Source organism: Mesoplodon bidens, assembly GCF_964165515.1.
Source record: "Mesoplodon bidens genome assembly, chromosome: Y".
NCBI classification, from domain to species: domain Eukaryota; kingdom Metazoa; phylum Chordata; class Mammalia; order Artiodactyla; family Ziphiidae; genus Mesoplodon; species Mesoplodon bidens.
In genome coordinates, this window is record NC_138180.1 from 44491159 (window position 1) to 44518865 (window position 27707).

The 27707-nt window shown below is 44.1% G+C and overlaps 1 pseudogene across 1 annotated transcript; it reads right to left on the bottom strand.

Annotated features, from left to right (window-relative positions):
• Nucleotides 1–628: 628 nt before the first annotated feature.
• Nucleotides 629–22398, bottom strand: LOC308609727 (transcription termination factor 1-like; annotated as a pseudogene). The gene is made up of 10 exons: nt 21396–22398; nt 19839–20065; nt 18542–18727; nt 17522–17600; nt 14112–14242; nt 10797–11031; nt 7996–8085; nt 6339–6404; nt 2033–2118; nt 629–1149 (listed from the first exon to the last, which is right to left on the bottom strand). The product of its transcript is annotated as a transcription termination factor 1-like (transcript).
• Between the last annotated feature and the right edge of the window lie 5309 nt (nt 22399–27707).

Here is a 27707-nt window from a genome sequence, read left to right on the forward strand (position 1 = left end):
TTGGCCCAGAGGGTGGCCTCACTGTATGGGATATTGCTCACCCACACCTTCCTTTCTATGTTCTCCCCTGTACAGAGGAGGCTAGAAGCCTGGGCACTTTATTCCCCTTGCCAGCAAAGGAAGTCTAACAGAGGCAGTTTTTCCAGAAGCAATGGAAGAGACTGCTGGATTCTTTGTTTTTTCCAGTTAAACACCAGAAGAATTCTGTGACTGGCTTTGAGAGGGCATCTTGTATGAAAAATACTTATCTTTGAACACTAGAATCACACTCGGGAAGATGAGATACGCACACCATGACAGGCACATGGGAACCGAAACCAGCTTCCAGGAACACAAACGTCCCTGTACCACTTACCTAATACGCACACACACTAAAATATACATCTAAACAACTGAAACACAGAAAAAAATGGCATGCATTATTAAAATTGTTAACATTCTCTGTTTTGCTGAATGCACGTATAGTTGAATCCACACCATGAAAATGTTCATTGGGGAATTCCCTGGCGGTCCAGGGGTTAGGACTCTGCGTTTTCACTGCCGAGGGCCTGGGTTCAATCCCTGGTGGGGAACTAAGATCCCATAAGCTATGTGGCACAGCCATAAAAAAAAAAACAAAAAGAAAATGTTCCTTGGACATGACTACCCTCTGCTGCCATTAGAGGGACTTGGGATCCTGTTGTTGTATGAAAACCATTAGTTGTAAGTATTTTCAATATGATAATTTTCAATATAATAGCACAGAAAATATTAAATCAACTCATGTACTCGCCTTTCTTTTCACATTCAGACAAACTTGAATATGAAATGTGAATCAATTTTTAATGTTCCACAGTATGTTATTATTTTCATACCCTTCCTTTGGCTGTTGCACCTTCTTCAGTAAAATCAATAGTGGAAACAGCATTATTGACACGTACATAAACACAACCAGACCTAGAAAAATGGACAAGAGAGTATCAGCCGCTTAACATTGTTCATCTCCGTCTTCTCCCTCACTGTCATTGTCACAACAAAAGATGTCTCGAAACAGGAAGACTGGCTTGGGGGTTGCCAGAGTCTGGATCTCAGTCCCGTTTTTCTCCATCTTCTTCTCTAATTTTTCTTTAAGCAACGGTAGACTAGTCTCATGAAGGTAGTCTATAATCTCTAAAGAAAAGAAACTGAATCTTGAGATGATCTGACAAAGCCTCTTCCCAAGGTCAAAGGACGGACGGCACAGATGATGACAATGCATTGTTACTGGCACTACTGTGTGCAAGACCTGGCTCTAACTGCTTTATTCATAGTCACTCATTCAATCCTCTCAAAAATGCTATGAGGTAGGCACTATTGTTCACCCGTGTTTCAAATGAGGCATAAAGACATGAAGCTCATCCAAAGTCATAGAGTCAGGAGGGCGAAGCCAGGATTCAAACCCAGGAAGTGCTGTCCGCTGAAAGCAAGGAGCATTTTGTCACACACTGCAGGGTGCAGTGTTACCCGAACCAGTGGTTCCCAAACAATGATGCTGGGCAGGCCACTGGCGACTCATCTGTGAGCTTGTTAGAGAAAAATCTAGCCTCTGGACCCAGACTAGAGACTAGGATCGACTGGGTCTGGGATGAGACCCAGGTATATATCTTTTTTCCCAAGTTCCCCACCTGACTCTGATAGTCCAGGTTTGGGAATTACATATGTAAACCACCTACAAATGGCTGCAGAGAAGAAACTGTACCTCCAGTTTTTTTGTGGATCAGTGTGTGTGCAGGCATGTGGTGTGAGCATGTGTGCTGTGCAATCCAGAAGCACTCGCAGCTCCTCACCCAGTGCTTGCTAAACGCCCGGCGGCCTGGTGACCACACTTCTCAAGCTCATTATCTCATTTAGTACTTTTGAAAGTCCTGTCAGGTAGGGGTTATAATTTGCCAATTTTTTACCATTTTCCATTTGAAGAATCTGAGGTTCCCAAAAGTCACTACCCAAGGTCACACTACCAGCGTGTGTCCCCATATGCTGCGTTTTTAACTATTCAGATATCGAAAATACTGACCTGGAAAAGTCTTCTTCTGCCAAAACGGAACACAGGAAGCTTTCAGCTTATAAAATTTACTTTGGACATAAGATGGAGGAACACCCCTTTAGAAAGGAAAAGGTGTCAAAAAGTTAGTGGCAGTTTAAAAATTAATCATTTCAGTCCTGTGTACTAAGTGCATTGATTGAGGGGTGGTCTACAGACCTAAGCAGCTTTCTTAATCCTCATGTCTGCACATGTGAGAAAAATAAGACACGTATGAAAAGCTATTGTTCATCTGGTTAAACACACACACACAAAAGGAAGAAAAACAGAAGTACAACAACACGGATTCTGTCTAAACTAGAATAATCTAAACTACCAGTTGAGAAGACAAGGTGTAACACTAGCTCACAGGGGCTGATGCTAACATTGTCTTCAGCCCCACCCTGAGGGCTCTCCGCAGAGCAACAAATAACCCTCACGACCACTCTGTGTGGGGCCTCCTATGCTTATCCCTCGTTTTGGAGATGGGGAACCCAAGAGAAGATGCCCAAGATCTTACAGTGAATAGGGGGGAAGGGCTGGGACTTCAATTAGGTCCACTCCAAATTCTACTTTTTTCTTTCTTTTTTTTTGATATCAGTGTTTTTTAATGGAAGTATAGTTAATTTATAATGTGTTAGTTTCAAGGGTACAGCAGAAAGATTCAGTTGTACATATATATATATATATATATATATATATATATATATATAATTTTTTCAGATTTTTTTCCATTATAGATTATTACAAGATATTGAGTATAGTTCCCTGTGCTATACAGTAGGTCCTTATTGTTTATGTATTTTACATACTGTAGTGTGTATATGTTAATCCAAGCCTCCTAAGTTATCCCCCTACCTCCCGCCCGCTAACCCTTTGGTAACCATAAGTCTGTTCTCTATGTCTGTGAGTCTATTTGTGTTTTGTAAGTAAGTTCATTTGTATCAGTTTTTTAAAGATTCCACATATAATTGATATCCTATGCTATTTGTCTTTCTCTGTGTGGCTTATTTCACTTAGTATGATCATCTCTAGGTCCATCCGTGTTGCTGCCAATGGCAACATTTCACAAATCCTACACTCTTAACCACTACCTTCAGGCTAACTATATATTTGTCACAATGCAAAAGCAGGGGTCTGGATTTTTTACTTTACAAAGCTAAATAAAGTGGATGCTTACGATATTCTGGTGAGTCAAATCCACTTTTCATTTACAATAAGTAGGACAGAAACAACCACATCTTAAATATTTTTTTAAAGTGAAAATCACTAACTTCACTTCCTGGGCACTCATTTCCTAAGACACAAAAGCGTGGCATATTTGTTTCAGTAATTAATTAATCTAGTTGTTATATGATTAGTGGGAATAACTGGATCTGCTAGGTATGTGGAAGTACAAGATGGCTGGGCTCTCTCTGCCTCTTCATGGCAGCAGCTGCCCGCCGCGTGTGCATGGCATGACACGCACTGTCTCCTTGCTGTCGTCCTCATCACGGTGCTGTTACAACGCTGCGCAGATGAGGAAACCGTGACGCAGAGGCAAGTGAGGGAATGACCTGCCCAAGGCTGGCTAAATTATGTGCAGAGTCCCAGGACTTGACGCCCGGTCCACCTGACTGCAAAGCCCAAGATCTAGGGCATCTATGCCTTCCCTCTTCACACAGCGCCCCACACACAGGTTGTTCTGCAGATCAAAGCTCAGGCTTCAAGAAGTAACAATAACTGACCTGGACATTTTCAAACGAAGTAGGTGTTACATCTCATTAGGTGGAGATGCTTTCTTTAAAATCCTGCCTAAACAATTCACAAGGGAGGCTTAACGAACCTGAAGAGATCGAACTTCTAATTTAATTATTTTCACTGTTTTAATTCGTTATTAAAACTTTGAGGATGTACTATTTCCAATGGTATTTGACTGGATGCCATGATGTCTGTTTTACAGCTTTGAGATTTCTAAACCTTAACCAGAACAATCAATATTTAAGTATATAATTCTACTTAAAATCATTAAAAACCCATTTTAATTTAAGAAATGTGATCTGTGGCAAGGTCACAAGATACACAAACATTTATTGGAAAAGTCAGATTTTTCAAAAGGGGTTTGATATTACAAAGGGAGGGACCTGTCGACATGAATACTTCTTAGGATGGGAGTTGGTGGGGTACACAGCAGGACAGCCTTCCTTCAAAGCCCCTAACACCCTCCCCTCTCAGGGACCCACACCCAAGAGCTGGTGCCCCACCCCTGAGACGAGCTAGAAGAGGAAAGGGTTTGGAACCATGGGCATGTGTCTGTGACTCCCAACAGGGCCTGCCACGAAAAGATTCCAATTCTCCAAGTTAAAAAAAAAGGACTGATTGTTCTTTGTCCATAATCCCAAGGTGTAAATAACTAACCAGCAGAACCAGTTTACACCCTTCCTAATGGATCAGTGACAACCTCACGCCAGCAGCCACGTTTCTGAAAGGCAGCCAGGTTGTGGCAGCCCTGTTCCCCTCAGCACCCTTCCCGAACTAAAGGCCAGACAGTCCCTCAACATCCCCACCTCCCAAAGCCCACCAACCCCTGAGCCCTGTGATGCTCAACAGTTTGCATTGCTTAGAGGGACTGTGCTTTGCCAGCCAGCTCTCTGTTGCTTGGCCAGCAGTGAACTCAGGTCTTCAGAGTGATGGCCTCTCCTCCAGTGGCAGGAACTGATTGAAAATGCAAGGACCATAGCAATGAAGACAGACAGTGACAACCGATGAAATCTCACTCCTCGGAGGAGAAATGCAAAGGAACAGCACACCGAAACCACTGAGGCAAATCCGAAGAGGAAGAGGAGCTTGATGTGGTCTCAAAATATCTCCCCGTGGCCGTTTCTTTTCACCAAGAGAAAAACTTACTTTTCTACAGTGGGGCAGTGTGGCAGAGGCCGCCAGAGCCAGGGGATCAAAATCAGAACCACATGCCTCATGATGGGATGTGACCTGGTGACACAAACACAGCCTCCCCCGTGACTGATTCCCGTGTAAAATACAAAACCCGAATCTAACAGTGAAGAAGCGTCTGACAAACTCCCCAGCTGAGGCAAGTTCTCCACAATTACTAGCCTGTATTTTCCCATAATTTCAACATCGTAGAAGACAAAGGCATTAACAGATACACACTACTGTATATAGAATAGATAAACAACAAGGACCTAGTGTATAGCACAGGGGACTATATTCAATATCTTGTAATAACCTATAACGGAGGGACTTCCCTGGTGGTGCAGTGGCTAAGAATCTGCCTGCCACTGCAGGGGACATGGGTTCGAGCCCTGGTCCAGGAAGATCCCACATGCCGCAGAGCAACTAAGCCTGTGCACCACAACTACTGAGCCTGTGCTCTAGAGCCCACGAGCCACAACTACTGAGCCCACGCGCCTAGAACCCGTGCTCCTCAACAAGAGAAGCCACCGTAATGAAAAGCCCACGAGCCACAATGAAGAGTAGCTCCTGCTCTCCCCAACTAGAGAAAGCCCACGCGCAGCAATGAAGACCCATCACAGCCAAAATTAAATAAATAAAATAAATATATTTTAAAAAATCTATAACAGAAATCATTTTGCTGTACACCTGAAACATTGTAAATCAACTATACTCCAATAATTAAAAAAAAGAAAAGAAAAGGCAGAACAACTCTGCTGTTTAGAAGACTCTAAGGAGACAGATCCTGGACTGGATCTTAAATCAGGGGGAAAGTGTTATAAAGGACAGGACTGGGACGCTGGGTGAAATTTGCATGGGGGCTGTGTTTTAGACAATAGTAGTGCATCAGTGTCAGGTGCCCTCAGTACGATCACTGTGCTGATGCAGAATAACAGCCTTGCTGAGGACATGGCGTCCACCACTAACACTGAAACGGTTAAGGGAAAGAATTCTATTCCCTTGTAGAAGGGAGCGGGAAAGGGAGGGATGATAAAGTCAATGTGGCAAATGGTAAAAGGCTAATTATGGGCAAAGGGACAATGGGTTCTTCATCCCAGTCATAGCTGGTGTGCTCCACGAAGCTTTTAAGAGACTCTGCACACATTTCATTCACTCTTCTCAGGTGTCTTGGGGTGGAGGTGGTGGTTGGAGCGGAGGGAGGACTGGTCTGATTTACCTGGTCTGGTACGTAGACAGGGTGTTCCCAATACATATATACACAAATACAATTTATAGATGAGTTCCATAAGCAGCAGGAATTTCAGTCCTGTTCTTCAAATCTGAGAGGCATTTATTAGAACTCCTCTCTGATTTTTTCATTAGATTAATATTAAACAAATGGCCTTACCCTATGGTGCTAGCAAGATCTTCCCAGTCTATTTCATTAACATCTTCCACATTTATTTCATTCAACCTATAAGAAAAAATAAAAATTAAGTTTTCAAGCCAAAAATCAACAGGATCCACATCTTCATGGGCTCACAGAATATTAAGAGCTGGAAGGCCTCAGCGTGTTCACCCCTGCTCCAGCTCCCCTGTTACACAGGCCCAGTGTCACTGGCATGCTAACCCAAGGTCAGCCCAAGGTCTTGGGGTGAGCTACAGACCAAAAAATCACCCTTCCTCCTCCTGAGCCCTTTGCATCTCCCACCAAGCCTAGTAAAAAACACAACTTCACAAGGAACTATATTAAATATGCTGTGATAAACCATAATAGAAAAGAATGAAATATGAAAAAGAATATATATATGTATAACTGAGTCACTTTGCTGTATAGCAAAGGTTAAACACAACATTGTAAATCAACTATACTTCAATTAAAAAAAAAAAAACACAGGGACTTCCCTGGTGGCACAGTGGTTAAGACTCCACACTCCCAATGCAGGGCGCACGCACGGGTTCGATCCCTGGTCAGGGAACTAGATCCCACATGTATGCCACAACTAAGAGTCTGAATGCCACAACTAATGAACCTGCCTGCTGCAACTAAGACATGACACAACCAAATAAATAAATACAATATTAAAACCAACCAACCAAACAAAAACACAACTTCACCATTCAATGTAGACACACAAGAGTAGTATACATGTGTACTCAGCACTTACTAAGTGACAAACACTGGGTTAAGACCTTGATACCCACTAATCCATTTACCCTCAACACCACCTGATGAAGCTAGGGGATTATGTCCTTTCCACAGGCCAGGAATCAGGGTTGAGAGCTCGGGTCATTGGCTCAAGGTTTCATGACTCATAGGTGGTACCCACATTGGAACCCAGGCCTGCCTGACGTGAGATGCCCTCCTTGGCTCTGCTAGTCTCTGCTGTCTCTGGTAGAGGAGAAAAACCCCAGCCAGGCCAGCGTGGAGAACGAGGAAGCCCACCAATGAAGGAGAAGCAGGCTTCCTGACAGAGCGCAAGAATAATGAAGCTGGACAGGGCGGCCAGAATCCAAAGGTTTCTTCTGCTCTTTGCTGTTCCTCATTGGACATGAGGCCAGGTCCACTAGACTCGCAGTCTTTGTAAAACAGTTCTGTGTCTCCCTGTCGATCAGGGGAGGGAGGACTCTGCACGGACCAGGAACTCAAAGACAAAACTAAAGACCAAGCAGCAGTGACGCCAACTAATGCATGCTAGAGAGCAGTAGGGCTCGGCCTGAAGTATTTACCTCCCTTTTCCAATGGACAGAAGTAAGCAATGTCTATGTGAAAGGCTTAAAGACTCAAAAAGCTATGTTTATTGAGTGCATGCTACGTTTTGCATGCATTATTTCATTTCTTCGGCCAATAACACTAAGAGGCAGGTACTGTTATTATCATCCTCATTTAAGATGAACAAACCAAGAACTAGAAAGGCAGGAAACACATCCAAGGTCATGCACGTAGAAAGTGCTGGAACAGGAATATGAACCGTGGTAATCTTACTGCAGATTCTGCTGTTTAACAATTACTCTTTGGCTAGAGAGGAAAACGGGTAAACTATCGTCACTTTCTATTTCTGTACCTTTCAATGAGGTTGATCTTGGCCTGTAGGGCATTAAGTCCCCGGTATACGTCCCGACCATTTGTCCTCTTCTTGGTTAGAATTTCCGTCCTACATTGAAAGAAAGAAAAACAGTTTATTTTCGGGGTAAAGTTTCCATTAAAATGTCCCTTGTTTTCCTCATTTAAATTGTCCTTATTCAGAACCACTTTATAACTTTTGCAACTCATCACAGCTAAGATTTACCACCATCAAGAATATACCTTTTTAAAAGTTTTTTTAAAGTGGGAGAGGGTAAATAAAGAGATAGAAAGTTGATGGTTATTGAAAATGAGTGATGGATACAAGGAGTTCTAAGTTGGTGTGTGTTACACAATTTCCATAATAAACAGTATAATAAAAGGGAGGAAAAAAAAAGAATAAGCCTGCTTGCAGGTGCTAAAGGATGCTGTGTAGACTCAATTTATTTTTGCTTGTTTATCAAACAGAGAGATATTGCTCTTATTACCATTATAGCTGCTGAAACACCAAACTACACAGATTTACTAAAGTGATCAATGACTCCATGATTCCTCTAAGGCCCCAAGTTCAAGGCTGAGGGAAAGGGTCCCCTGAAGTTCCTAATGAGAAAAGCAGCCCAATTAAAAATATTTAAAAAGTGCTTCTCTTGAAGAGTGAAATCTGTCACAATCTGATGGACAGATCATGAGCTGTGACATTTACTTTCTTGAGCAGGGAGGTACATGAGGCACACACAGAGAAACTGAGAGTTTTTACTAATAGCCGCCCATGTTCACTGGTTTGAAATGTACCCGCTGATGCCATTTCAATGTTTCATGAAGTAAACCTATGCTCAGCATTCAAGTTTCCTACTTTTTTCTTCAAATTAAAAAAGAACCCTTGCATGTTATTTAATTATGCTGATTCTGAAGCACGGCTCCCCTTCATCATTTCCTTTTTAAGACACTGACATATCATCTTCCAACCGAGGCTTTATAACCCACTCCTTTTTTAAAAGTAATTAATTAATTAATTAATTATTTTTGGCTGTGTTGGGTCTTCATTGCTGAACGTGGGCTTTCTTTAGTTGTGGCGAGCAGGGGCTACTCTTCATTGCGGTGCATGGGCTTCTCATTGCAGTGGCCTCTCTTGTCGCAGAGCACGGGCTCTAGGCAGGTGGGCTTCAGTAGTTATGGCTCACAGGCTCTAGAGTGCAGGCTCAGTAGTTGTGGCACACGGGCTTAGTTGCTCCACGGCATGTGGGATCTTACCAGGCCAGGGATCGAACCCGTGTCCCCTCCATTGGCTGGCGGATTCTTAACCACTGCACCACCAGGGAAGCCCCCACTCCTTTTTTTTTTTTTTTTTTTTTTTTTCGGTACGCAGGCCTCTCACTGTTGTGGCCACTCCCGTTGCAGAGCACAGGTTCTGGATGCACAGGCTCAGCAGCCATGGCTCACAGGCCTAGCCGCTCCGCGGCATGTGGGATCTTCCTGGACCAGGGCACGAACCCATGTCCCCTGCATCGGCAGGCAAACTCTCAACCACTGCACCACCAGAGAAGTCCCCACTCCTTTTTTTAAGCCTAAGATATAGGGGTAGAAAGGGCTCTGGTTCCTCCATATTACACACTTCCCCCCCAAAACATTATCTGTCCTTATTTCCTGAGGGTAGTCTTCTAGTAAGATAAATATTCTACAGCAGAACTGTAAGGTATATAAACAATACTCAGTATAATCTAGCAGTTTGCTTTTAACGTACAACATGCCCACTCTGGATTTCATTCTTCTTTAATGGTCAAGATGACAGAGCCCCCTTTATGCAGGATGATGGAGCCCCGTTTATACAGGAGACCTGGATCGTGGGCTGTAGAACCACTGCTTCAAGCTGTCATGTTGCAGCTGAAAGTTAGCTCGGAATCCCTCCAGGGCTGGGAAAAGCTACATTGGGCAAAGAACATGCAGCAACATCTGGACCGAAACTACTTCTTCATGATGGATGTACCTAAAGATGTTCTAGGATGAAAGAGTATGACTGCCCTGCTTTGGATGAAGACAGAGGAACTGCTGAATTAGAAAGCAAAAGTAAAAAGGTGGAGGTATTACTGATCACTACACTTGTGATTTCCCTCCTAAATATCCAGACGTTAATTTTGTATTTCTTTCATGCTATAAATAGGTAACAATCTTGTTTTATGAAGAAAGGGACAGAGTGAAGAAATCAGAAGTCAATATTCAATATTAAAAAGATTCAAGTTCTGTTTACAAAACAGAAACAGACTCACAGATACAGAAAACAAACTTATGGTTACCAAAGGGGAAAGGGGGCAGGAATAAATTTGAAATTGCAGATTAGCAGATACAAACTACTATATATAAAATAGATAAACAACAAGGTCCTACTGTACAGCACAGGAAACTGTATTCACTATCTTGTAATAAGTTACATTGGAAAAGAATCAAAAAAAAATAATATATATGCACAACTGAATCACTTAGTACACCAGAAACTAACACAACATTGTAAATCAACTCTACTTCAATTAAATAAATAAATAAATAGAATAAAAAGGTCCAAGTTCTTTATGAAGAAGCCACACAATGAATCAGGGGTGGTTAAATGCTAACTTAAATCAGCTTTCGATATTGAAGTGGTTGGAGCAGCGGATTAGAGAGGATCATTCTTGACCTACTGTAAGGCTTTCCACGTGGTAGTTACAGATATTCTTAGTAACCTCAGCAGTCCACCCCTCTCCGGAAGTTGCTGAGAGAGGGGCAGGGAATGCTTCTTGTTGAAATTTATGTAAGAAGCCTCAAACTTACCACTTACTTTGACACTGCATCCAATTCCTGGTTTCCACTTTTGCCTCCACTTCTACCCAGGATATGCCTTTGTACAGTTTTTCCCAAACAACTGACAGGCGACCTTCAGGATTCTCTTGGAGTTTAGAATCCATCTCGTTTAGCTCCTGGGGAGACATTTCCTTTAGAATCACTTCTTCAACAGCCTTGATTAGTTTCTGGGTGTCCGTCTTGCTCCAAGCACCATGATTTCTTTCTGTTGACATAAAAGGATGGTCTTGAAGTTGCTCATCTATTTGCTTTCAAACACAATATTAACAACAAAATGATGATGAGGGGTATCTGTCATTTGACATCTCTCCAAACCCACAGAAGCTACAACACCAAGAGTGAACCCTAATGTGGACTGTGGACTCTGGGGGGTTAAGATGTGTCAAGGTAGCTTCACGGATTGTAACAAATGGACCACTCTGCTGCGGGGTGTTGAGAATGGGGGTGTGCCATGCATGTGTAGGGCAGGAGATAAGTAGGAAGTCTTTGTACCTTCCTCTCACTTTACCTGTGAACCCAAAACTGCTCTAGAAAAATAGTCTTTTTTTTCCCCTTAATTTATTTATTTTCTTTATTTTTTTGGCTGTGTTGGGTCTTAGTTGCGGCACATGAGATCTTTGTTGAAGCACGTGGGATCTTTTGTTGCAGTGCAGGCTCTTTGTTATGGTGCACGGACTTCTCTCTAGTTGTGGCGTGTGAATTTTCTCCCTCTAGTTGTGGTGCATGGCCCCTGTAGTTTGTGGCATATGGGCTACAGGGTGCGTGAGCTCAGCAGCTGTGGAACACGGGCTTAGCTGCCCCGCGGTATGTGGGATCTTAGTTCCCCGACCAGCGTCCCCTGCATCTGAAGGAGGATTCTTTACCACTGGACCACCAGGGAAGTCCCAAAATAAAGCCTTTATAAACAAAAAGGTAAATCAGACACTTTTCAGAAGACAATGGGCAACATCTCAATTACACAAACATAAAACTATCAGTTATGCACTTCCCTGGTGGTGCAGTGGTTAAGAATCCGCCTGCCAGTTCAGGGGACACAGGTTCGAGCCCTGGTCCAGGAGGTTCCCACATGCTGGGGAGCAACTAAGCCCACGCGCCGCAACTATTAAATCTGTGCTCTAGAGTCCGCGTGTCAGAACTACTGAGCCCTTATGCCACAACTACTGAAGCCTGCGCACCTAGAGCCCGTGCTCTGCAACAAGAGAAGCCACGGCAATGAGAAGTCCGTACGCCACAACAAAGAGTAACTCCCGCTCGCCACAACTAGAACAAGCTCACGCGCAGCAATGAAGCCCCAACGCAGCCAAACAAAACAAAACAAAACCAAAAAAACTATCAGTTACATGCAAATCAAAATGAAACTACGAAAGTGGCCATAGATTCCTTTTAAGGACCAATCACACTCACACACACATACACACACACACACACATACACAACCAACTGCAAAGAAAAAAAATCCTTTCTTAATGCAATCTTTTTATCTTCGAGAAAGCTGTTCTTCCTGTTTCTAAGAGTAATACCTACTGCAAGAAATTGTGAGGTTCCCAAACATTTAGTGGAAAGAGAATAACCAAACGACTTTCATGTTATATAAATAACTCTCCCCAAGAGTTTCTGGAGTGAAATTAACAGCTACAATGGCGTCACCACAGTACTTGATGAAGGCACCTGTGAATTTCTTTTTTTCTTTCTTTTTTTTACATATTGCACTCATTAAGCTATTTTTTTTAATTAAAAAAAAATTATTTGGCTGTGTTCGGCCTTAGCTGCAGCACGTAGGACCTTCGTTGTGGCACACAGGTTTCTCTCTAGATGCAGAGTGTGGGCTTAGTTGCTCTGCAGCATGTGGGATCCTAGTTCCCTGACCAGGGATCAAACTCATGCCCTCTGAAGTGGAAAAGTGGATTCTTAACCACTGCACCACCAGGGAAGTCCCAGCACCTGTAAATTCCTAAAGCCAGTCCTTGGTGCAGGGCATCAAAAGCTTCTATGATTCGCTCTTCTTGTCTACATGCTCACAGTCATGCTAAGGAAGAGGCCGCAAGCTGGAAGGCTACAGATATCTTCGATCTGGCCTACAGAATGTTATTGTTACTATTTCCCCAATAACAATTTGGATGAATATTTAAAAATCAAGAGAATCCCAAGAGGGTTTTCCCTGGTAGGGCAGTGGTTAAGAATCCGCCTGCCAACGCAGGGGACACGGGCTCAACCCCTGGTCTGGGAAGATCCCACATGCCATGGAGCAACTAAGCCCATGCACCACAACTACTGAGCCTGCGCTCTAGAGCCCACGAGCCACAACTACTGAGCCCATGTGCCACATCTACTGAGCTTGCGCTCTAGAGTCTGTGCGCCACAACTACTGAAGCCAGCGCGCCTAGAGCCCATGCTCCACAGCAAGAGAAGCCACCACACTGAGAAGCCCGCACACTGCAACAAAGAGTAGCCCCTGCTCACCGCAACTAGAGAAAGCCTGCTCACAGCAACGAAGACCCAACACAGCCATAAATAAATAAATAAATAAATAAATAAATAAATAAATAAATAAATAAATAAATAAATTTTAAAAAAGAGAGTCCCAAGAAAAAAAAGATCTTGATTTCACACACACGTGCAAATCCAGATGTTTGCTTTACTTCTTGGAAACTGGCAGAATTGGCTGTGCTGAGTCTTCGCGTGGCACCGGTGGCCAGAGTTGGTGGCACAAAAGGCGTGGTCTCCACCACCTCAGAGTTTACCACGTGCGGACATGCAGACGCCTTGCTGGGACCCGCTGCACGGCTCTGCCTGCAGGGCCGGAGCATGTGAGCCTCTGGGCTGAAGCTAACACCCACTAAGGACTGTCTTCTGAAAGCAACTGGGGACTTTTTAAGGTGAAGAATATAACCAAGGAAGCTTTTTATGAAAGAAGAGAACAGACAAGAGACGACTGACACTGGCTTTGGGAAACGTCCCTGACTAACAGGCCCTCCCTTTGATGGTTTCCCTGGTCACCTGGGGGAAAGGACCTTGGTGGCCCAGGTTCTCCTGCCCACCGGCTGAGTGGGTTTCAGTTTACCTGGCAGTTGGAGTCACACTGAAAGCTACTGACATAACGTGTGGCAGAAATCAGTCTGGTGAATAAAGGTTGCATCAATATGCATGAAGAAATAAATGAATCAGTAAGAGAATGGCTGAAAGAGTGATGACTCTCTCAGAAGACAGGCCTGCAGTGATGCCTGGGCCCTGGGCCACTGTGGGCTGATTTGTTCACCAAAGTGGGCTCTAGAGACCACGACTTACAACTGCTGATCTGGGAGAACTTCAGGGCCACAGAGAGGCTACTTCCAGACATCATCTCGCCAATCGTTCTCCAGTTGTTTCCATGGAGGGACTGGTATATCTTTAGCTTCTCGGTATCTCCTTTGCTATACCTTAGAGGAAGGGAAAACAGATCACAGCTAAGCGTTAACCACAAGCTTAAAACCAGTATTCTCACTGCAGCACGCTGTGACGCTGGGAGAAGCCGTATAGGGCGGGCTGTCAGGAAACCTGCTCAGCGCAGTCCTACCAAGGTCCTGAGCCCAGATACTTCCTGTCTCGGCATCGCAACCATGAGCACCCTGTAAGTCAGTCACCGCAGTCCCTGGCTCACTTACACAGAGGCCAGGGCAAATAATCTGATCATGCTATTCCCCAGCCAAATCCATAAAGGCTTCACACAATAAAACCCAAACTTCTGACTGTGCCTGCAAAGCTCGGTGCTCCCTAAGTTCAACCCTATTGGCCTTATCGGCCTTTCTCACCTCGAAGCCTCTGGACCTGGGGTGGGAATGGCCTCCCTCCACTGCTGGAAAGCTCCTGCAAGCTCTTCAGAAGCAGCTTAAATGGTGCATCTTCAGAGAGGGCTTCCCTGACCACCTGGTTGGAGGTGTCCTGCTGTCCTCTCCCACAGGACACTCTGCTGCTCTCTCACTGCCCCCGTCACCACTGGCAACTGTACGCTCGTGGCTTCCCTGGTTTATCTGACCCTTCGTCTAGGCCACCACTGGCCAATGGAAATATGAGCCACAGATGTCATTTAGAATTTTCTAGTGGTCAGGTGAAAATTAATTTTATTAATTTTTTTAAAGATAATTTATTGGCTCAGGCAATTGAAAAGTCCAGATACAAGTGGGCCCTAGGGTGAGCTTAATCCAGGAGCTCAGTCAAATCACCAAGGACCACTTTCCACCATTCCACTCTGCCTTCCATGTGTTTGGGGGTTTTATTTAGCGGCAGCATGCGGCATGTGGGATCTTAGTTCCCCAACCAAGGATCAAACCCACACCCCCTGCAGTGGAAGCACAGAGTCTTAACCACTGGACAACCAAGGAAGTCCCTAATTTTATTTAGTTTTAATGAATTAATAACATATCTTGTTTAACTCAATATACTAAAAATGCAGCCATTTCAACATGTAATCCGAACCTAAAAGTATGAATGAGATACTTTACACTCTCTTCTCCACACCAAGCCTTCTAAGTCCATTGTATACTTCACTCTTCAGCGCATCTCAGCTTGGACTAACCATAGTTCAAGTGCTCCATGGCCACATGAGGCTGGTGGTCACATGGATGGACAGCACAGCTCTGGAGGGGAAGTCCTCGGAGGGTGGGGACCCTGTCAGTTTTCTACACTTTGGAACCCGGTAATGCTTGACAGACAACAGATGCTCAATAAAGATGAGACAGGGACTTCCCTGGTGGCGCGGTGGTTAAGAACCTGCCTGCAAATGCAGGGGACATGGGTTCGATCCCTGGTCTGGGAAAATCCCACATGCTGTGGAGCAACTAAGCCTGTGCGCCACAACTACTGAGCCTGAGAGCCACAACTACTGAAGCCCGTGTAGAGCCCATGCTCCACAACAAGAGAAGCCACCGCCATGACAAGCCCACAAACTGCAACGAAGAGTAGGCCCTGCTCGCCACCACCAGAAAAAGCCCGTGCGCAACAACAAAGACCGAACACAGACAAAAATAAAAGATGTGACAGATGCCTTAGCACAAATCGGTCACAGTTTAAGGAAGTTAAGAGGCAGCAATCCCACATAAAAGCAAATACATTAAAAGAAAAGAACTAAAGTGCACTATAATATATGCAGATTTTGAGATTAAACATCTTAAATGTTTAAGGGGAAAAAAGCCATCATTATGACATTTTATAATTCCTTTTTGGTGGGAAGGAAGAGGGGTCAGAAGTGGTAGTTTATGTTATTACTAATGCAACACAAAAGCAGCCCTAATAAAATACTAACCATTTCTAATGAGGATGATCCACAACTACCGGGGGACAGTAAGATCCTAGCATTCTCAGAAATGGATCTAAAATGCAGAGCATGGTGAACAGAGATGCGAAATCCTTCACCATTAAGAATCAAGCTTTTTAGCAGTTTCCTTTATAAGGCAAGCAGGGTCTTCCTGAGATTTAAAACAAGACTTAAAAGTACCCTTGAAGCAACAAAAAAGAGGACATGAGAGAAAAACAGAGTGTACGAAAATGAGGAAACAGGTGTACTGACCTCCATGGCCCCTTGGAGCCTTACAATTCTTTGATTTTTGACTTTCTATGGTTTTTTCACTTAAGAGTTCCTTAAGTTGGAAACATACTTTAAGGGTAAATGGTCAGCACAACACAAGTAATATGGTACCAGTGAATGAACTTTATTATCAGAATGACAGACCTTCATTATTTGAAAAATGCCATTTCCCACAGTGATGTAACAGGTAGAAAAACAGGTTACCTCACTCATTTACCAAAAGCATCATTTTGGTCCCACTTAAAATGTCACCCTTAGTGAATTTCCTTAAAGTACATGGCGGGGGCTTGGGAAAAAGAGAGGGCAGGTTTCAGTCTGTGTGGAGGCGCCTTTCCTCTACTTCCGGTTTATTTCTTTTGGTAAAAATTTTTAAAAAGAAGCCGAGGTCATATCAATGTTACGTTCTGATAGTACCTATGTCCTGATTCAAGATCACGGCGCTCAGTAGGACCCAACTGGCCGTGACAGATTCACTCCATCTGCCTCCTGGAAGTGAGATCAGTAGTTGAGCCCTAGGTGGCTGTCTGGGCCCTCAAGGGTAGGAGCTGATGCTTTCTCCCTCATCCCTTTGTCCTTAAGCAGAGTGCTTACCCACCACTGACGCTCAGTCTACATTTGATTTATTTGGAATGTTGGAAACAGAACATAATTGGGTATTTTATTTAGGAAAAAAGGGAGGACAGAAAGGCTACCGCCACATGAAGCTCTGCATTGATGTTACCGAATCACACTTAAATGACCTCACACAAATGCTCACCCCCACCTTCAAATATTTACTGAAAACCCAAAGCACTGGGCTCAGTGCTGAAGGGCACACATCACACTGAGAAGGAACGTCTGGGTTCGCAAGGAGCTTACAACTTAGGAGACTGCCGAGAAAACTGCACAGGTGACGCTAAGAGGCAGCGCGTGGAGAATGCTACAATTGACAGCATAAAGTAAAAGCCAGGGATTTAGAAAGGGGAAGATGACAGAAGATTTATTCAAGAGGTGGAAACTGAAAGGGACTTTGGAGACATACACCTGACGGCACATCTGGTTTCACACACGAAACTCTTCACGATTTTGTTGTCTACGTTTTGATTTACAGTATCAGCAAAGACTAGAGAAATGCTCTGCTCAAGTTTTTTCTTACCTGCCTTTGTAATTGTTGACATCAAACATCTTCTTTGCTCGACAGTATATGAGTTTCCAGGGCCAGGCAATGCCATTACCCAAAGTCAGAAGAGAGGTGGTCAGAGGGACAACCAGAGCGTGGCATGAAACGCAGTCGCAATTATAAAAGAAACCCAGAAGGACCCCTTTTTACAACACACGCTATCCTAGACCCCAGGTGGAGGGTGCGGTTTCCTATGTCCTGCAGAAAGCCATCTTGGGGAGCAGATATACAAAATCCCCAGTTTCCTTGGCCATCTCTGGAAACTAGATGCTTAGTATGTAGAGGCTCTAGCTTCTGTTCTGCTAAATTCATGGAAAAGACCCTTATTAGGCAAAGAGCTTTTACCGTAATCTGGAGGTGGAGGACACACTCTAGCAGCTCCCCATAAGATAAACAAAAAAACCTTTGCAATTGAATAAGCTTTTTCCTGCTTTGCCACTCTAAAGATGAAAGGATCCCCCAGCAGGGGCTCACTGTTCTGTTTTCCTTTCTGCATTCCACCTAAGAAATTATCCTCTTTAAATTCAAGAGAAATTTTTTTTCCAGTCCAAACCTACATTGCTTCGTGACCTTCTAACTTCCCCAGGATACCTCCAAGAGGAGGGTTCCAGCTCAAAGCACAAAAATGGCTCTACTTAAAAAAAAAAACGTCTGAGACTCTGGTGTATACCAGAGTACTTTGTGCAGTGTATGCAAAAAATACACAATAGAGGACAAGAAGAGAAACCAAAACCGTAATTGTTACCAAGTAGGAAAGCTGGAAGCTGATCATCTAATTTGTTAGAAAATCTGTAAAAGCCCTATCCTTGGGAGACGTGAACACATTCCAAATCCCTGAAAGTATAGGCTGGCAATAAAAATACTATTAACGTAGCAGCAGCTAACATGCACTGCATGTACTGGACGGGCCAGGCACTGTGCTCAATACTCACCATGGTTATCTGTGCAAGGCTGGAAGGCTGCAGATGGTCAAAGAGGCCACAGTTCTAAACTTACCAACGTGCAATCTAAACGAGTATTTTCTTTTTAAGTCGGTGATTAGAGATTTCTCCTCTGGGTATCTGTCTGTGTACAGCAGCTTGTCTGCATTCTCGATTCCTGTCAGAGACAGAAATTCTCGCACATTTTTCTCTAACTGCTTATTTTCCTTCACGGAAAACTTGCCAAATTTAATAGCGACACCTAGGATTTGGGGCAGGAGAAAAAGGTACACAACTGTCAACAATGAATGAAAGCGAACCACCGTTTTGTCTTTAGCAATCACAACAGCACCCGTCAGCTCCTCCCCACCTATCGGGGAGCAGCCCCTGCTTGTGCCCTTGACATTCGCTCTCCTGCAGAGTTCGGCCAAAGCCACACTGTCCTCCCAAAGTCTTCCCTGGCCATCCTACTCCAATGTGATCTTTCTCGTGTCATCAATTCCTTTTTACACAGTTATTTAAGAAATAAATTAACAGTAATAGATATTCATTAAAAATTCAAACAGTGTTGAAATAAAAGTTTAAAAGAAGCGCCCCCCCCCACTTCACTATCCTCTGCCCCTCCTCCCCCCAAGGCAGTGCTGGGAACTGGGTGGCACAAACATGAACATGTATATTCTCTACGAATATATGTTGGGGGGAGGTGGGGACAATGTCACTGCAATTTACGTTCTATTCCTCGTCATAACTCAAAGCACTCAAGTCTCATTATTATTGACTGCATTACACAGTACATTTTCCTAATCTTAAATTTATTTTAAAAATCTTTTATCACTTGCAGTACACAACCTTACATTTGTAGTTCATTCTGAAACCCAATAAGCTTTCTGGGAGGTTCTTGTAACACAGTGAAATCAAGAAGGAGACCAAGCTGGGTGTTGCCTGAAGCCATGCCCACTACAACCAGCTCACCCTCAAATTAATATCCTTGAAATTACACCTCATCAAAGCTGATGATGTTGATATGCGTGTTTTAATTTGATTTCACTTGTGCCCCCCTCCCAGTGTCTCAACCACTTAACCTCCTCCCCCTCTTCTTCCAGGCTTGATCTTCTAGTCTGTGGATCACCTGGATCCATTAGTCCCGTTTTTCCTCGCCTCCCCTACCAGAAGTTGGGCACAGAAGAGGAAAACTAGTGCACTTCGTTTTGGTAATTTTACAGTGCAGAAAATGATTCTGGAAGGAGATAAAGCTGAAAGTAGCTAAGGGATGCTCTTTGTGAATCTATAAATCTGAACCACTCACAAAAGAAAGTCAGGGCTAGTTACGCATATAGAAAAGTTCAACAAATATTCAAGTCCCACAAGCTTACCCTGGGCTTTAAATTCTTTAAAGCGTCCCAAGTCATCCCGATACATTCACTTAATTGTAGTGGCAGCCCTCTCCTTGATATCAGGGAGGAACTCCTGGAGCTGCCTCACAGCGGAATCCAAATCCACGTCTGAATTATCTGAATCTCTCGAATCTTCAGATAAATATTTCATTTCAGGATCTTTAGCCGACTCCAAATTGCTTTCTTCTTCATTTGTGGGTTCTAATCTAAGGAGAAAAACTGGATTGATTGACACTGACAGGTCACGTGCCCTAATGGCTTTCAGATTCTTTCCTTACAGTGACTCTCCCTTTGACTATGACAGCATTAAAGCTGGAAGGGATCTTGGAGTTGATTCCGTCTGTGATGTCTGAACTCTTTAATGTAGCTTTGCTAACTTGGATACACCTCAGAGGCTGCCTGGAAGGTAAACATGTCGCCTTAAGCCCTATTTCCACCAGGCATTGCTTATGTTACTATTTCTCAACTGTATTGTTTCAGATATTGACTTCCTCATAAGCTCAGCCCTCTTCTACACCCATGGATACTCAAGACACCTCCCCCCCACCAAAGAGTTGTTTTATAATAATGGTTACTAATTAGTTAAGTCAATATTCAGGGTTTACATCGTTACAATTGCTTCCTTTCAGTTAATAATGGCCACATATTTTCCCCTTGGCAGTATAAAGAAAACATAGTCTTCTATGTATCTATCACTAATTCATTCCCACAGACTTTCTGCCAGATGTGCAAAGGTGTTCTTAGCCAAGGGCATCAGCTAACCACCCAGACAGGAAACTGAAACAAAACAAAAACAAAAACAAAACTGTACGCATTTGTCTGAGCAAAGGGTCAACAGCTTTCACAGGTCCACAGCCCCATACAAGTTAAGAACCACAGGCCGAGAACATTCCTGCATCATTATCAGTGATCTAAAAATGTCCCCAAAGAGAGGGCACAGAGGATGATGTGAGCTGGGCCCTCTGCCATTTAACTTCTATGTGAAACTATTTTAAGCCAGGACAATCTAGCAAATGTAAGAACGTCACAGAGTAGAAAAGGGGAGAAAACCTGTCCCAACTCCCAGGAACTGAAATAAAGTGCTTCAAAAATATTCCTGCATCTATTCATCGGCCAGTATACTTAAATGATAATTATATAAAGAACGATATCTAAGTTTCTTTTATTAGGGAGAACCCTAAGTCCAGTTTTTTTTCCTGTTCTGTAGCATTCTAAGTTCTCTGATCCTTTCTCCTCTCTCTGTACATATAGACAAGGTAATTGTGGGGTCTTAAAATTCTTTTTAAACTTATACATAGAATTTCAGGGCTGGAATAATTCTTAGTGAAAACAGACTGTAACTGCATTATTTTGTACATGAAGAACGCAAGGTACCTGCCAAGTTACTCAGTTAAATGTGCACGACATCCTATACATTCGATGGTCTATCTCTTTATGATTTCTGCAACTTCCTATGGCCGTGCTGAACAAAGAGGTAACGGGCAGACTTCACACCCAAGACGCACACCATCAGAAGGCTCTACACCCACACGTTACCTCTGCACCTCTTCCGAACAGGCCTGGGGTTTCTCCTCTTGTGGCCTGGGTTTCACACTTTCTTCAATCAAGGTACCAGTACCTTCCACTGAATCAAAGAGCATGTCCTCAGAGCTCGTCCTGAGCACTGAAAACTCACCAGCAGGTGCCACGGCAGTATCAACAGAAGATCTTCTCTTCCTTTTCTTAGACTTTTTCTTAAGGCCACTGGACTCCTGATTTCCCCCTGCAGTCCCGACCTCACCAATCACTTGAGATCCCTCTGAGTATATGTTCTCAGCGCTCTCAGGCGCAGGCAAGGCCTCAAATTCCTGGTCACTTGGACGCTTCCTCTTTCTTGTCTTAGACTTGCTTTGATCTGCAGACACTGGTAGTTGTGCGATTTCACCTTCTTGGCCCATGGGAGGCTGGCGTTCTTGCTCTTGGGATTCTGATCTGGGCAGGGTGATGCTTGCACCCAGACTCTCCTGGACAGCATCACAGGACGTGACTTTCCTCCGATGTTTTTTTATGCTTTTTCCCCCGAACTTTATCATGCAGTTCTGACTCATTTTCACGTGACTTAGTAACTAAATGTGCTTCAGGCCCTTTTGTTGACTTTTGCCGCTTGCTTACATCAATGTAAATGACATCGACATGCTTTCTAAAATTCTTGGGTGTGTTCACAATGTTTTCTTTATCCACCAGGATGTACACAATACCTGTTTCCTTATAGACTCCCAAAGCACCTTTTCTTCTCTTTTTATTCTTTTTCGGTATAGAAGTGGTCTTTTCAGGCTCATCACACATTTCTGATTGTTTCAAAGCAGAAGAAACAAGATGCTGGGCATCCTTTCTCTTTTTTTTTACCCTTAGTTATGTCAGCCTGTTCCTTTGCCAGGGAGGAGTCTCTGAATCTTTCATGGGGATGCCTCCCATGTCTCTCCTTATGTACAGAATGCTTGATCTTTTTCTAGACGAAAACTGGAGTGTGGGTTTCCAATCTGCTTGATCCTCCTTCCATTTTACTCCTATAGGGAAACAGAACCACATGGTTTCTTTTTGCAGAGCATTTAAAACATTAGCCTCAGGAGGAAAAAAAAAATCACACAAAAACGAAACTGCAGGACAAATGGCAAGCCTGGAGTCATGATTATAAGTTTTCCATTATTCTAAATGTGTAGCAAGCTCACTGTAATTCACTTGTCTGGTTCCATTGCCTTTATGATATGGAAAAAATATAGTTAATTGAGAACAGTGCTCTGCCATGATCGGGCCCTTGTTCCCCCACGGCCTCATCTTCTACCTCTCCTCTCAAACTCTGTTGCTCCAGCTACACGGGACTATTTTTTGTTTTTTCGGTTCCCCAAACATGCTCCAATCCTTTCCCTGGCTTGAGGTCTTATAAATCACGACTCCCTCACTCTGGGCCGCTCTCCGCTGTCTCCTACCCCTCCCTGCCTCCTTTCATCCTTCAGAGCTTGGCTTGAGCATCGCTTCTTCCAGAAAGCTTTAAAATAATATAAACATTATGATACCATGCATCCTGAGTTAAGACAATATAAATGTTATGATGCCGTGTATATTGAGTTAAGAGAATACATACATTATGATGCCATGTATATTACATTCAAAACACAAAATCGTTTCATGTATCTTTTCTGAATGGATACATATGTAGTACAACTATGAATAGAGCATGGGGAATATAACTGGTAAATTCAGGGATTAGGGACAAGTAGAGAACCAGTTACTCTTATATCTTCAATCTTTTATTTCTTAACTGGAGTAACGAGTACAGGAGTATTTGTTTTATTTTTGTCTACTCTTATTTGTCTACTCTTTTAAAGTGAACTGAAATAGTTCACTTTCTACAAAGCAAGGGGCAGAACAAGAATACAGACTCCTTTCACTGAAAAATAAGCATTAAGGACTTCCCTGGTGGCGCAGTGGTTAAGAATCCACCTGCCAGTGCAGGGGACACGGTTTCGAGCCCTAGTCCAGGAAGATCCCACATGCCACAGAGCAACTAAGCCCTTGCACTACAACTACTGAGCCTCTGCTTTAGAGCCCATGCTCCACAACAAAGAGTAACCCCCCGCTCGCTGCAACTAGAGAAAGCCTGCGGGCAGCAACGTAGACCCCACACAGCCATAAATGGATCAATAAATTTATTTTTAAAAAATACAAGCATAAAAACAAGCAACTGAAGGATGTAAACATACTGTTTCAAGTATTTACCAAAAAGAGAGAGAGAGAGAGAAAAGAAAGAAACCTTTCCTGACCCTTTGAGCTTGGTCCATTCCCCAAATGCTATACTTGCATAGCAAAATATTTTTCTTTTGTAGCATTTAGCCCAGCTGTGGTTCAGAGCGGGAACATCAAGTATCCACTGACCTCAAACTAGTAGATCACATCTTTGAGAAAGAGGCTGAATGGGCCTTGTTAGTGTCCAACAAAATGTCCAAGTTCTGCAATAAGTTGGAATGAAGTTTAATAAGGCTCCAATGTCAATTCTTATACAGAGCACGTGCATCCTGGAGTTTAAGTACAGGAATAGAAATGTACTTCACAAAAGACATGGTTAAAAATATAATTTTACAAACACATCTTACAACTCTCCTTGCTCCGTATTGCTTCTGGGTTTCAATTTTTAAGATTTTATTTCTCTGCGACTATAGTAATACTAAAGGTAATATGTTTACATGGTTCAAACATCAAAATAATCTGTCCTTATTTTCCCTCCTTTCTCACAGAGAAGGCAGCATCTGTATATTCTGATCTGCATTTTGCTATTTTCACTTAACAACAGATCCTGGAGACCTCTCTGTGTCAGTGGTCTTTCAAGTCTGAATGCTTAAGCACCTTTTCTACCAGAAGGTACCTACTTTCTCCTCGGTAGTCAAGAAGCTATAAGAATCGTCTAGCTGGAAGGATGGGGAATAACAAACATATGGACTGATACCTATAAGCCAAAACTACCAGCCTCAGGATCTCACCTCCAACGGAGGCAACAGGAGCTTTGGTTAAGGCCTTCCTCCCTGGTGTCACCCAGAGATGCACAGAAACCCCTTCTTAACCCACTTCTTTGCAGCTTCCATCTCCAAGACACGCCCCCTGAGACTGCTCCAGTTAGAGTGCCTATGACCTTAGAGCCACTAAATTCAAGAGATACTTTCCTGGCCCATCTTTCAGGATCTCTCTCTCTCTCTCTCTCTCTCTCTCTCTCTCTCTCTCTCTCTCTCTCTCTCTCTTGGCTGCACCACGTGGCTTGGCGGAATCTTAGTTCCCTGACCAGGGATCAAACCCGTGCCCCCTGCAGTGGAAGCACAGAGTCCTAACCAATGGACCACCAGGGAATTCCCTCAGGATCTCTCAATAACAATGAACAGAGCAGATAATTCCTTTTAGTATTTTTACCTACCATTAGTTTCTTTCTTTCTTTTTGTAAATACCTTGTATGCTTCTCCTTCTGGTCTCTTGAACTCAGCACCACGTTTTAAATATATAGTCACGTCCCACTAAAACCTTCTTATGGCTTCTCCATTATTCTTTGTAAGTTTATTTATTTTATTTTAGGCTGTTCTGGGGCTTCGTTGCTGTGTGTGGGCTTTCTCTAGTTACCGCGAGCGGGGGCTACTCTTCGTTGTGGTGCGCAGGCTTCTCATTGCCATGGCTTCTCCTGTTGCAGAGCACGGGCTCTAGGAGCGCAGGCTTCAGTAGTTGTGGCGCACAGGCTTAGCTGTTCTGAGGCATGTGGGATCTTCCCGGGCCAGGGCTCGGACCCGTGTCCCCTACACCGGCAGGTGGATTCTTAACCACTGCACCACCAGGGAAGTGCCTCCATTATTCTTAAGATAAAGTTCCAAATCCTTACAGACCTACCATGCCCTTCATGAGCTAGTCTAGTCCATGCCTACCCCTCCACCGCTCATTTCTCCCTGGGTTTCAGACATCCTGTCTTCTTTCCGTTCCCAGAATACACCATGATCCTTCTCGTTATCAGGGACTTTACAAAAGCATCTCATTTCCCCAGGAATGCCTTTCCTCCGTTACCTTTCTGCGCTATAACTGGTCTAAGTTTGAAACTCACTTTCTCTCATCACTTCTGGGTCCCGCCTTCTCGTTACAATGTTTCTCAACAATCCAGCTGCTTGCCTACTGCACTTCGCTCCGTTGGGACAGAACCGGCCTCCTAAGGGCTGGGATCTTCTCGTCCGTCTGGCTCCCAAATGATTCCCCGGCATTCGATATGTATGGATATACATTTATTCACACTTATTCGGAACATACCACTTCCCGCCTTGCAGGGACATGCCCAAGCCTGGTCCCGATCCCCTCCCCACTTTGGGGTGCCCTGGAGACCCTGCTCTGCCCCGAGGTGGGCGTTCCGGGGCTGAGAGGGAGGAACGAACGAGAGGTTCCCGAGTGGAGGGGCCTGGAGCGGCTGCGGAGAAAACAGGCGCCACCCTCATCCCTGGGGACCTGGGCCAAAGGCGGGCCTCCGGGGAGGTGAAGACAGCAGCCACACACCTCTCGGCTCAGACACGCCAACTGGGAAAAAAGCCGGAGCAACCATAAGGCGCTTTCACTTACCTTCCGAACGCGTGGCCACCTGCTTTCCAATCCGGAAGTGCTGGTGTGGCGAAAGCGGAAGTGGGTGTGTCACTTCCGGCCCGCCCCCTTCGGCATCGCCCTGCCGTAGCAGCTCGCTGGCTGTGGGGCTGTGACTCGCGTCGTTTTCTGCCCAATTTGCTCCCGGGCTTGTTGCGAGTGGGGTGGGACAGGGTAGAGCGGGATCCTAAAACTAAGAAAGTGGGACAGAGCCCTTCCGCCGACTTGCTTATTCATGCATGCATGCCATTTATTCAACAGTTTTTTTTTGCTGAGGTCCGTCTGCAGTCTAGGAGTGAACAAGATGCTGAGGGCTAACCTGAGGAAGACAGAAAACAAACTAATCAACCAAGATAATTTCAGATTATCCTCTAAGGAAAATAGATCAGAGTAATGTGATAGGGAGCGACTAGGGACAGTGAGAGCTAGGTTAGATAGTAAGGAAGGCCCTTGGACGAGTGACAGTTGAGTTCTAAATGAAAAGGGTGAACAAAAATCGATGGAAGAGTGTTCCAGGCTGGGAGCAAATCCAGGGGCCCTGAACTTGGTTGCTGCAGGAACTGAAAGAAGGCCAGGGTAACGGGAGCACCGTGAGGGACGGGGACAGAGGTAAGGGGTGAAGTCAGGGGATGGCAGGGGCTCAGCGGTGTGGAGTCTAATGCACATTGAAGTTAGGTGGAGGTTAGAGGTAGAAGAAGCCTTGAAGATCTTTTCCAATTCTCCCATTTCCGTTGAGTCCTGAAGAAACTTAGCTTATGAGTAAAAGTAAAGCTTTAAGCAGGCCATCAAGTCGAGGCCAGTATACATGCCACCCAATCTTTTAGTCTTACTGCATAGTGAAGACAATCACACCAGCAAAGAGATTTCTCATGGAATCCTGTAACAACCCCCTGTTTTAGGAAATCTTTATTAGGTAATATCAGCCTTACTTTGTGGATGAGAAAACTAGGGCTTCATGTAACTTGTCACAGGGGAACTTATGTGGCCACAGCTAGGATTCAAACCTGTGATCTTCCTACTACTGCAGTATCCTGCGCCTTGCTGCACCACCTGACTTCCTCTGTGTGAGCTGCCAAGCAGCTTTGATTAAAAAGTGCACAACGCGCACTTATGTGAAAGTCTGAAAGTGAAGCAGACTAGAGAAACCATAAAGCATACATCATACACCTGTCACCACCCAAGGGCCTCCTCAGGCCTTGGATGGACAGTCGGAAGTCTGTCTGATTTGCTCTGGAAAGGCAGTGCTGGTGTTGTCCACTGTTGCTGTGCAAGGCCGTGAAGTGCAGGTTTGTTGTCTGTGCAACTTCTCTGTGGTGAACCCTTTACGCAGAGCCTTGTGGATATTTGCACATTTAATGAAGATGATAATGATGGGTGAATGACGGCACTAAAGGCTGGAACTAGAAGGCAGACTAGGGATCATCCAGGCTAGTGGTTCCCAAAACACTGCACCAATCACTTGGGAAGCTCTTAAAAATTGCAGATTTCCCACTTTGCATACAGACTGCATACCAGGCACCATTATTGTGACATTGAAATCCATAGACATAATAGCATTGTAGTTCTGTGTGAGACTGTCCTTGTTCTTGGCAGGTACATGTATTTAGGGTCAGATATGATGCTGTCTGCAGATCTTTTCAAAATGGTTTAGCAGTGTGTGTGTGTGCATGTTCACACACACACACAGAAAGTAAACGTGGCAAATACTAAGGACCAGTC